General features: G+C 42.5%; 1 pseudogene; it reads left to right on the top strand.

Annotated features, from left to right (window-relative positions):
• Positions 1 to 6,060: 6,060 nt before the first annotated feature.
• On the top strand, positions 6,061 to 11,955 carry LOC138190576 (uncharacterized; annotated as a pseudogene).
• Positions 11,956 to 12,857: the final 902 nt, after the last annotated feature.

Below are 12,857 nucleotides of genomic sequence, written 5' to 3'. Positions count from 1 at the left end.
TATTATATGGTATTACCAAAAATTAGAGAAGCCATCCACACAGAAATACACAAAATGCTGAGAGAAGACGTGATAGAACCATCAGAAAGTGAATGGTCGAGCCCAATTGTCGTGATAAAAAAGCCAAATAACACATATCGCTTCTGTTTAGACTTCAGAAAAGTAAACTCAGTATCAAAAAAAGACGCATACCCACTACCATACATGACAGCAATATTAGACAAACTACGGACAGCACAGTACATATCAAAAATCGACTTAAGCCAAGCATACTTCCAAATACCACTCGACGAAGACAGCAAACACATAACAGCCTTTACAGTCCCGGGAATGGGCTTATTTCAATTTAAAAGAATGCCATACGGACTGACAGGCGCACCGGCGACATTCCAAAGACTACTAGACAGACTCATAGGCCCAGAATGCGAACCATATGCATTCGCATACTTAGACGACATAATAATAGTAACACAAACATTCGACGAACACTTACAAAGACTAGAACAAATACTCAAAAGAATTACAGATGCGGGACTAACAATAAACCCAGAGAAGTGCGAATTCGGATGCGCACAAGTAAAATATCTCGGATACATAGTAGACAGACACCGACTACACATAGACCCCGACAAAACACAACCCATAGAAAACTACCCAAGCCCAAAAACAATAAAACAATTACGGAGACTAATTGGCATGGCATCATGGTACAGACGCTTCATACCTAACTTCGCACACATTACAGAACCACTAACACGACTACTGAAAAAAGACCAGAAATGGCACTGGGAAGAAGAACAAGAAAACGCAATGAACACAATCAAACACGCACTCACATCACCACCCACACTCGTATGCCCAGACTACACACAAACATTCACACTACAAACAGACGCTAGCGGAACAGGGATAGGTGCCGTACTAACACAATCTCTCGATGACGAAGAGCATGTCGTAGCATACGCTAGCCGTGCGCTAAGCGAGGCTGAACGTAAATACTCCACCACTGAGAGAGAATGTTTGGCGGTACTCTGGTCCATAAAAAAATTCAGACCATACGTGAAAGGATACCATTTTAAAGTCATTACAGATCACCACGCACTGAAGTGGCTCAGAGAATTAAAAAACCCCACAGGCCGACTTGCACGATGGGCACTAGAACTATTAGAATACGACTTTGACATTACACACCGAAAAGGTACAATGCACGACGTACCAGACGCACTTTCAAGACGACAAGAAGACGAAGAACACATAGAAGCAATAGAAGACACGACAGACAAATGGTACACATACAAGAAAACACAAGTAGAAACACGCCCAGAGAAAAACGAATCATGGCGAATCAGAAACAATCAACTATACTTCCACCGCCCTAACCCCCTACACTCAAACCTCCTACCAGACACAAACCCATGGAAACTAGTAATACATAAAGACAAAATAACACACATATTACACGAAAATCACGACGTAACACAAGCAGGCCACTTAGGCATCGAAAAGACATATCAAAGAGTAGCCAAAGAATATTATTGGCCAGGTATGTACAGAGACACAGTAAACTACATCAAAAAATGTGACACATGCCAAAGAATAAAAACAATACAAACGCGACCGGTAGGGTTAATGGGTACAAGAATAATAGAAGAACCGTGGACAGTAGTAGCCTCAGACATCATGGGCCCACTCCCACTATCAAAGCAAAAAAACCAATACATCATAGTTTTCGAAGACCTATACACCAAATGGGTTGAAATTATACCGATACGCAAAGCAAACGCAAAAACAGTAGAACAGACATTCCACTCACACGTAATATCACGATGGGGTACACCACGCATACTACTAACAGATAACGGCACACCATACATAAACAAACTCATACGCGAACTGACACAAAAATTCAATATAAGACACGCAACAATCCCCCCATACCACGCACAAGCCAACCCCGTAGAACGAGTCAACAGAACCGCTAAAACAATGATCCAAGCCTACGTAAACAACGACCACACAGAATGGGACATACACTTACAAGACTTACAATTCGCAATCAATACATGTACACACACATCAACTAAACACACACCAGCCTTTTTGAACCTAGGAAGGGAATTGAATCCTACACAATGTCTAAGAAATCAATCAGAGAACGACGACGAACTAGAATTACAAGACACAGACAGATGGACAGATCACCTAAGACGACTACAAACACTTAGAGACGAAGTACAGAGGCACTTATTAGAAGCAAACGAAAAACAAGCACACTACTACAACCTACGAAGACGAGACATTCAATTCAAGGAAGGAGACAGAGTACCGAAAAAGAACCACACACTCTCATCCGGGCCAGAAAGAACGGCAGCAAAGCTAAGTAAAAAATTCATAGGCCCATACATAATCACTAAGAAAATCTCACCCACAATACACGAGTTGACAACAGAAGGCGGTAAAAATATAGGAAAATGTCACATAGAAGACCTTAAATTATATACATAATCAAATAAGCAATAAAAGAACCACGCCCGATAACACATCTTGAAAATAAACTAACATGTGTATTCATCCCACAGAACACAAACATGGAAAACAAACAACCGAGAATACCGGCCCTGATGACACTGCGACTGACGAGACCGACGACAACAAATACAAACACAGAGAGAACACCACTACTACAAACACCAGGACAGGCCCCACACCCACACAGATACGGACGCGACGGCACACACCAGACAGAGACCCGACGAACTCTACTACCGACGCCCACCACACACATACAGGTAACAAAGACCGCCACGACAACAAAACACATAACAACCACTGCACCCACAGCCACCCAGAAACACTCACAAACACACACACACATGACCACACACACAGTTACACTCTCCGGACCAAGGCAATGCCCAAAATGCCACGGGCTGGTCCGGGACACTAAATACCCACAACACGTACAAACCTGCACACAAACTAACACAGACACACAACACCCAGCACAAATTGTCACACACCCACCAACAGTCACCCAAACCACACGAACCACAGCCACGCACACGACTACACACCCACCCACCAAGAAACAAACACCCCACACAACCACACACCCCACATCGACACCAACACCACGACACACACCACCCCCCGCATCACCCGCTCTATGGACACGTACCAGACTCACGAGACCACAGACAACAGAAGACAGGATCCTACAAACATTCGCCAACATGGACACACGCACAGAACCGGCGCAGACAAGACAGACATACAAAAAACACATAGGACCACCCCCAGAAATAATATCAATAATTGCTAACCTACAAGCGACAAGCACCCTGGACGACGAACTACGGGCACAAAGAGACAGATGCATGACCAGACGGGCACACCAACATACAAACACAGACGAGACAGAAGCCAGCACCTCCACACACCAACCACACACCACACATCAAACAGCACCACACAAAACACAACCCTCAAACACACCAGACACCGACACCGACACAGACTCCACCACCTCCACCGCAAAGACAGTTATACACATCGAAACAACGCACACAACCACGCCACAGACACAAACGACGGACGACGACACAGACAATAACACCGACACAGACGAACATACACAAACACCCAAACCAATCACACACACCACACGGGACTCAACACGATACAAAAAACGAAAAACAATACGTAAACAGAAAAAAGAACAAAACAGAAAACACTAGACAAACTGACAACACCAAACGGACGGACGAACAACGACGCACACACAACACGGGACGCAATACGATACAAAAAAAAAAAAGGGACAAAACAGAAAACACTAAATACACTGACAACACCAAACCGACGGACGAACAACGACAGACGAAGGCCAGAGAAACAGAACACAACCCAAAAACTCCAACGCAGAACCACGGAGAAGCAACCACGAGCCACGAGGAACAAGGAACAACGCAAAAACTCACCAAGACCCACACCGACGAGAGCCACCGAACCAAAACCAAAAATTGAAGTACAAATAGATTAAGAAAAACACCCGAGTTAGTACAAAATAATATAAGAATAGAATAAGTAGATATAAGACAACCAACAACCCCACACCCAACGCACACCCCGCAAATACAACCCGACCCACATCCCCTAACCCCGACAGATCGGAGCAGACGACCACAGAAAACACAGACGAAAGGACCACAAAACCCGCCACCGAAGCCGGCTCACCCTGTAGGCCTCGCCCCGCGTGGGGAGGGGGGAGTTGTGACGTTGCACCTAGAGTGCAAGTCACAACAAACCCCAAACCCGCGGGGAAGAGCTGAACGGGTGAGTCCCGTCCCATCGGAAAACACCCGAAGGTAACCAAAGCCCACCGACGCTCGGCTGAGCCGAGCGCCAGCGAGCAGTACGATCACGGCCTTCCAAGCAGCAACCTCGAGAAGCCAGGAGAACGAGCGAAAGAGAGAGAGAGAGAGAGAAAGAACGAGAGAGAGAGACCCAGAACCACACACCGATACACCCCGATACACACACGCCGACGACACTAGGAGGGACAACGAGAGAGACCCAGTTACACACCGCTACACACTGTTACACACACGCACACGCCGACGACACCAGGTTAGCCTGCAATCTACCGCCGATCTGCTCCTCCCCTCGCAATACCAACCCTTTCTACCTCACACTCCCCGTCACACTACACCACCCTCCCCTCGCAATACCAACCCTTCCTACCTCACATTCCCCGTCGCCCTACCCACTCCCCCCCCCCCCCCCCCCCCCCCCCCCCCCCCCTCGCGCGTATCTGTAAGTTAGTATTAAGTAACGCTAAGGGCTGAGGCGTGATCAGCCCCCGTTGACGTCTACAACCCCTCTGTAACTTCATTAGTTTTAAGTCAAAGCCCCCCCCCCTCACAAATATATACACCAAGTTTTACCTATTCTATCCGCCCCGTCTCTAATTGTCTCTCCCCCCCCCACATTATTCGTGCGGACTCAAAACCCGTCACAATAGTAATAAGGTATTTTGTACAGAGTGTAGGAGTAAGTATGACGTTGAGGGATGCAAGAGTGGAGTGGGAGGTGAACGGGGACAGAGGGTCAATTGACCTGAGAAGGGAGTTCAGTTCTTACTGCGTTACCGACAAAGACGTGTCACTCTTATGTACAACACTATAATGAACACTTAAACTAAAGCCTGAACCTATTCACTGCTAGAGTTAAGAACCTGTATCCCATCCACATCCCAGGGATAAGTATATTACACTTTTGACATCAAAAATAAAATATGTAAGATTATTCTAAGGTTCATGTGATTGTATACATTGTAACGTGGCATTTTTACTGCGCGTTCCACACGGCTCCCCGTACTCTAGACGGACCATAAACTTAGGGAGCCCGCGGAGCAGACCGCGGCTCATTTCGAAAAAGAGCGCCAGGACAATGGTCACGCATCCGAGACTCTGAGAGGGGACCATAGTCGGTCTAGCGAATAAGACTTTTCAGGATTTTTGTTTATTTTTTTTTGGGTGGCGAGTAAATGCCGCCTCAGACAGGGGATCGGCAGCAAATTCGAACGACGTTACTGGATGGCAATCGCGGCGGATCGCGACGGAAGGAGGGCCTCACACGAGGCTACGGAGAGAGCGTCAACGGAGAGCTCTGCCGTGAGGGAACCCAAGGCGGACGAGATTCCCGTTGGTGGCCGGCGAGCCGTAGGCCCCCCTCCCAACACCCAACTGACGACAGGTACCCTCGCGAAGTCGTCACCACGCCACTGTCGAGCTACGGGGTACCAGAGACTGGCCAGCCAATCAACACCCCGCGACAGCGGAATTCAACGATAGCGATCGCTAGGCTGTAAGAATTTCGTAACGAGAACCCCAATTAGATCGGGGGAATTTTGATTACGGATAGCGCCTATGTTCGGGGCATGTTCGAATTGCGGCTCCGATTCGCAGGACTCGTCACTCGAGTCCTGACGACGTTACGTAGTGGGTGGTCGTAGTATTGAGTTATAGTGAAAAAAAAAAAAGGGGAAAATCGCGTGCAATGGCAGCAACTGGAGTCGGGAAATTCCTCGGGTGGCTACGAAGTGGTAAGCGCTTGTAATGCTTTGCGAGCATATTTCGAGCGCAAGTTAGATTGGCACACTGATAAACGGTCGGCCCACTTAATCCTGGAGTTAGAGTAGCGCTCGAAATCTGTTTGCCGATCTCCTTGATGATGACCGTAGCCTGAGTTTTCGCGATAACGCGTAGAGTCAAGTTGATCCCTGTAAAGTCTCGCGTAGAGTCACGGTTTTGAGTGGGGAACAATTTCGGTTCGAAATTGAGTGCGGCCAAATTCCGCGGCACGGGGTTTCGTCGAGTCTGCGTACGTAAAAAGGGTCACCTCTCGGGGGGGGGGTCGCGTGTTACTGTGCGTAGATGCTCGGTTTAGCGGGAAGGGTTGCGAACTTTGTGGAAATAGTGACGACGACTGGAGCTCGGATGCGTCATAATACGCTACACACCCGCACGATCAGAAAAGCTTCCTAGAGTTATTAATTTGGTCACGATTAGCGCGTCGAGTCACGTCTTTTTGGTTTAGTTTGCGAATTCTTGTGCATCAGTAAGTCGACGACTAGCGCCCGTAGAAATAAGACATCACCTAGATTTAATCACGATCGCGATTAGCGCGTCGATTATGATCTAGATCACGTTTTTGGTTAAGCGGTGTATGTTCAAGTGACGATTAGCGTCGTAGTCGAGGACGATCGCGGGCAGCGCATCGAGTCCAAATCTTGTTTTTGGTTTTTGCGAGTTAGGGTATCATTAAGACGGCGACTAGCGCACGTAGGCCGTAGAGGTCTCCTAGATTTATTCACTTTTCTTATTATTGAAGTTATACTTCTTTAGGCGCGTTATGAAAAACTGATGAGAGTGAAATTTCAAGATGCGCGCGCATCACTGTAACACAAAATTGTAACACAAAATTAACAGGATGAAGTTGCCCACTCAACCGAATTCATTAAGTCTCGAAAAATTTGTGAATATTAGTGAAAAAATTGTGCTAAAATACTTTTTCAAGTGCTCCAATATAATTGAGGTTAGTTATCCGTATGTATTATTTATTGATATAAATTAAAATATCATTGTTTAATATAATTAATACTAAATATTATTAAATTATCAATGTTGAATATTTATTATTGGTTTTTTAATATTTACAAAATAAAGAAATAAATTTAATAGAACATTCAATAAAAAGTTCGTGACAAAAACTTAATAGACTATTTAAATATAATGTAAGACATCCGTTATTTGTTTTATTGTTTTTTTTACATACTTCTTTTCTTTATCATTGTGTGACAGAAGATTTTGACATGTTGTGTATTTTTCTAGTTCAATTAAATATTTATTAAAAAATATTTACTGCCCGTCAAATATAATTCAATAAAATTAAAATCGAACATCAAATTAAAATATTATTTTTTAATATTTATTTTTAAATCGAATAAAGAATAAATATCTATAAAAATAAATGAACAAATTTAATAAAAACTTTTTGATAAAAATGAAAAGTGAATCTTAAATTTAAAAAATGATAAATATTTAAAAAATGAATAAAATAACTTTAATTCAATTTTTGAATTATTAATTTACTATTCAAATATTAAATAATCAATAATGAATATTTGAAATTACGTCTTATAATATTTAGTACAAATTATGTCATATATATTCATTATTCTCCAAATTTTATTTATAATAATTATATATATATTATTACATTTTTAGTTTTCAATTTTTAATATTTATTATTTATTTCTAATATCTAATTCTCTACAACAAATCTTATTCATCAATCTTAAATCCTTTTAGTTTAGATTTTATGACTATTAATGATACTATTCAATTTCTATTCCAGTTTTCAAGATGGGTAAAACAAATGCGGAAACGTGTAAAAACTATTACAATCGTAAGAAAGCTGCCAAGGAAGCTGAAAAAATTCGGCAAGGCTTGCCAGTAAAAAAAATAATGAAAAAAACAGGAGCAGAACGTACTCGTGCTTGTAGGTTGCGAAAAAAAATGCTTCCAGTAAAAAAGCCAATAAAAAAAACAGGAGCAGAACGTACTCGTGCTTGTAGGCTGCGAAAAAAAATGCTTCCACCAGTAAACGAATCATCCGTGACTGAGATTTTATCTATACCATCAACTTCAAATTCACGAATAAGGACTTTTGAACCATCGTTTCAGTTAGTTACCGCCAGTGCTAGTGCAAATCGACCAGATGTCTCAACGGTGTCTGCTATTGCTGATCATGATGGTGATAATTTACACGATTCATTTTTATCTACTTCAATACACGACAATCGCAACTTTATAATTGTACAAGCTGAGGTGCATATGGCTAATTCTCCTGAGCTGTATAATGACCGTGCAGCAGAAAATACTTTATTAGCAGACATGGAACAAAACCGACTGCTTCAAGCCCAAGAAACTATTCAGCGATTAGCTGATGCCCCGAATGTACATATTTTATCCACTCAAGACATTGTACATGATCAGGAGCGTGATTTGTTAAATCAAGACACGATTATAGATCAGGAATTACCTCCACCAGACGGACAAGTCATTCATTCCAATTCTCCGGAACAGTTAATTAACACTCCCATTGATGAGCAAATTGATATGGACGTAGATACTCCTTTGCCGTATAGTAATTTTCGACGATTAGAATTAGCTCATCAGGAATTTAAAAAAAAGTTTCTAGACAATCCTTTTGGATATCCGTGTTCAGTATGTGACAGGTTGTGGTTTCAAAATGATTTGAAAAAGCCGTCTCCTGAACATAAGGAAATTCTAAAAAAAATTATACCTAATATACCAGCGAAAAATACGATGCTTTGCAACACATGTGTGCAAGCGTTAAACAAGAAGAATATTCCTTTAATGTCCACATTCAATGGTTTCAAATATCCGGATATACCTCAACATCTACCACCTTTAGATCTTGTTTCTGAAAGACTTATTTCACTTCGTATTCCTTTCATGCAAATCAGAAGATTGAGGCATGTTAATGGTCAGTACGGTATTTTCGGTTAAATAATTAATGTTCCTGTTTCAGTGAATAATATGGTTAAATCGTTTCCAAGGAATATTGATGATGACTACTGTATAAATGTACATATCAAACGTAAGAAAATTCATCGATCTAGCTACTTACAAAGTATTGTTAATAAGCGTACTATTAAAAGTTGGCTACGATTTTTAATTCCGTCACCATTGTATACTATGTACGATATTAAAGTTGATGAGTCATTTTTGAATGATAATCAAATTCACGATGAAATTCAGCAAAATGATTTCAGCGAACATATTCCTATAGAAGAAAGTTTTACGGCTCAACAGCAGACATTACTGTGGAATGAAGAACAATACTTACGTATTGCACCTGGTGAAGAAAACGTACCTGAAAGTTTATTATTTGATGAACATGCAGAGGAACTTTCCTTTCCCGCAATTTACTTGGGTCAGTTCCGTAATTTTAGGGATGGTGTGAAAGCAACCCCTTATATGATGGCTTCTAGAGAGCTAAGACGATCTGATCGTCGTGCAGTTACACCGTATTATTTATTATACATGGCAATGAAGATTATGAGGATGAGGGTTCGTGATTCTCTCACAGTTGCGTTCAAACACGTTGGTAAGGATACCAAAATTACTCGAAAACAAATAGAAGATGATCAGTACGTTCATAATTGTATTGAAACCAATCTTGCGTTTCTAAGAGCAATTCCAAATTCAACATGGTATTGGATGGATCGCAAGAAAGATCTTTTTGCTATGATCAGACAGTTTGGAAAACCGACTATATTTCTTACTGTCAGTGCCAATGAAATTGGATGGAACGATCTGCTCCAAAAGCTCTACAAATTCAAACACAACGGTGAAACTATTCCAGAAGAAATGGCCGAGCTTCTCCATTATCTTGAAAAAACAACTCTTGTCAATGAGGATGCAGTTACTTGTGCTATATATTTTAACAAATTAGTCAATGTATTAATGAATCTTTTACAATCACCAAAATTTAGTCCGTTTGGGAAATATTATGTTGTTCATTATTTTAAACGTATTGAGTTCCAGCATCGTGGTAGTCCACATGCGCATATACTATTGTGGCTAGCTAATGCTCCAATGGATGCGCTTAATAAAAATAAGTTGGATTCTATCGCATTAATTGATTACTTGATATCTGTGTCATCTCGAGAAGCATCAGGTAACATTACATTACAAAGACACAAACATACATTCACATGCTATAAGAAAATAGTGGCGAATTAACCTCAGCATTGCAGATTTGAAGCACCTTTTATGCCTTGCCGATCTACTACAATTTTATTACCTATGCAGAAAGAGGAACCTGGTTTCAAGAATTATGCTAAACGTTACACAGATATCCGGATTAATTTGGAAAATAATGATTATCATGATATTGATTCTTTCTATAAGAGTAATAATATTAATTCAGATGATGATTATCACAATATTCTTCGAGCTGGAATTAAGAGGCCACGAGTTTTTGTCAAACGTCAACCATGTGAAAAATGGCACAATCCGTTTAACCCCTTTATATTTAACATTGTTAAATCCAATATGGATATCCAATTCATTACCGAAGAATATTCATGTGCTAGTTATGTCGCAGAGTATGTCAATAAAACTAACAGAGGCATTAGTCATCTTCAGCGATTGATAATTGAAACTATGAATGAACATCCAGAGTTTGATGTCGTGGAAATTACGAGGAAAATAGGTGTAAATATGCTCAATAGTGTTGAGATAACAAGTCAAGAGGCGGCTTGGTATCTTTTGCGAGAACCGATGTCAAAGTGTTCTACTGTTGTCACCACTATTCCTACTATGTGGCCATGTGATCGTCAACGTATAAGAAAAACACGAAAAGAATTAGACGCGATAGGCGTAGGAGAAGATTCAACTACTATTTGGAAAGAAGATTGGTTTGACAAATATGAACGCCGACACGAAGATTTGGAAAATATTACTCTTGCGCAGTTTGTTGCTAACTACACCATTAAAGCAGATGGTACTTACACAAAAAGAAAAGTGCCACGTGTTATCCGATACCGAAATTTTGATATGGGACAAGATCTTAATGAATATAAACGTGAAATGGTTACGTTACATATTCCTTTCCGAAATGAAGATGCGGAAATACTCGCTGAAATGAAATTTATCGATATATACTGTAACGTGGCAGTTCGGTTAGGCCTGCCCGTTACAAAAGACTCCCTGAACCCTGGGCGAGATCCCGGAATAAGGGTCTAGAAAATCGAGTCGCGGAATAATATCAGAGAGCGCCAGAACTGGAGTCACGCACCCGAGCTTCGACAGGGACGAAATAGAGCATTGCGACCCAGATATTTCAGGCTTTTGTTTTTAATTTTTTTTTCGAGTGCACCGGCTACCCTCCAGGGACCAACTCCAATACCGAACATCTTTCGAGGCAAGGCGAAATCACGACGATCTTGCGGGAAGGACACCGAGGCTGCGGAGGGGGAGGCAACGCAGATCCCTGCAGCGAGGGAATCCAAGGCGGACGCGATTCCCGCTGGCGGCCGGCGCGCCGCAGCCTCCCCGCTCACCCCGCTTACGCCCAACCAAGGCAACCGCGAGGTACCAGCTAGCGACGAGGGAGCACCACCCCGCCCAACCCCAGGACTACGTAGAGCTGCGCGGGAGACGACATTGCGATCTAGCCTTAAGTTCTGCGCCGCGTAGAGACGACAGGTGCGCGGCAAGTTGCGCAATCCCCAAAATCGATGACCGATCGATTGTTGCGCATTCTTAGGGTGATGACGTCACGAAAAATTCGCGCGACGAGATCGGCGTTGCGACCATCCTAGATCACTCGAGTTCTGGCGACCAACTAAGACAGTAGTCACGTGGCGAAGTTGCGTTAGGTCAGGCTTTTCTTTGGGTTTGCGTTATTGTATAGAAGTGGTGATCGCGAGGAATGATGGACAGCCATCGTCACGAGGGAGTTGGACCCTTCGTCGCGTGGATGTGGAGCGGTAAGCGTTGTTAACATTCTCGCGATCGAATTTCGAGGGTAATTGAATCAAGGCTGATCCGAAAAAGGGTAGCCGTTTTCTTTTGTTAGTTTGCGTGTCGAAAAGTACTCGAAATTCGTTTGCCGATTCTTTTGCTGGGTGACCGTAGCCTGAGTTGCGCGTAAGAGAGTAACGTTAATTTCGGGGGATCCAGAAAATCAAGTCGAGCCACGGGTTGACTCGAGACGTTATTGTCTCGAGCTTGAGTGTGACCGAAGTCCGTTACACGGGGTCAATTCACGTCATCCGGCACAGCTTCGATTATCGTACAGGTCGCGAGCAATCACGGGGAGCATTCGAATTCGCGACTGCGACCCGCCGTCGCCGAGGAAGTGAAGCTCGGGTGCGTGCTGATAAGCGTATGCGTTTTTAGAGGAGGATCGCGGGTGTCGCGACGAGCCTCGCATCACTTTAGTTATTTAATATTCTTTTTAGTTATTTGATATTCTTTTTGCTTCTTTCTTCTTTTTTTTTGTTTGTATTATCAGTTAGTATTAAGTTGGCGATCAGCGCCATTGTATAGAGGACGTTCGCGGGCAGCGCGTCGAGCCCGATTTTGTTTTTGGTTTTTAGGAAGTAGGATATTGTTAAGACGGCGACTAGCGCACGTAGGCCGTAGAGGTCTCTTAGATTTATTCACCTTTTTTTTGTTGTTATTATTTTTCTATTTTTATTTTTATTTGGAGTATTTCTACCTTTCTTATTTAGTTTAGATACTAGCTACATTGTG

This window comes from Neodiprion pinetum, chromosome 3 (genome assembly GCF_021155775.2).
Source record: "Neodiprion pinetum isolate iyNeoPine1 chromosome 3, iyNeoPine1.2, whole genome shotgun sequence".
NCBI lineage: Eukaryota > Metazoa > Arthropoda > Insecta > Hymenoptera > Diprionidae > Neodiprion > Neodiprion pinetum.
The sequence above is the reverse complement of the archived record's forward strand: the minus strand, read 5'-3'. Positions and strand labels throughout refer to the sequence as shown.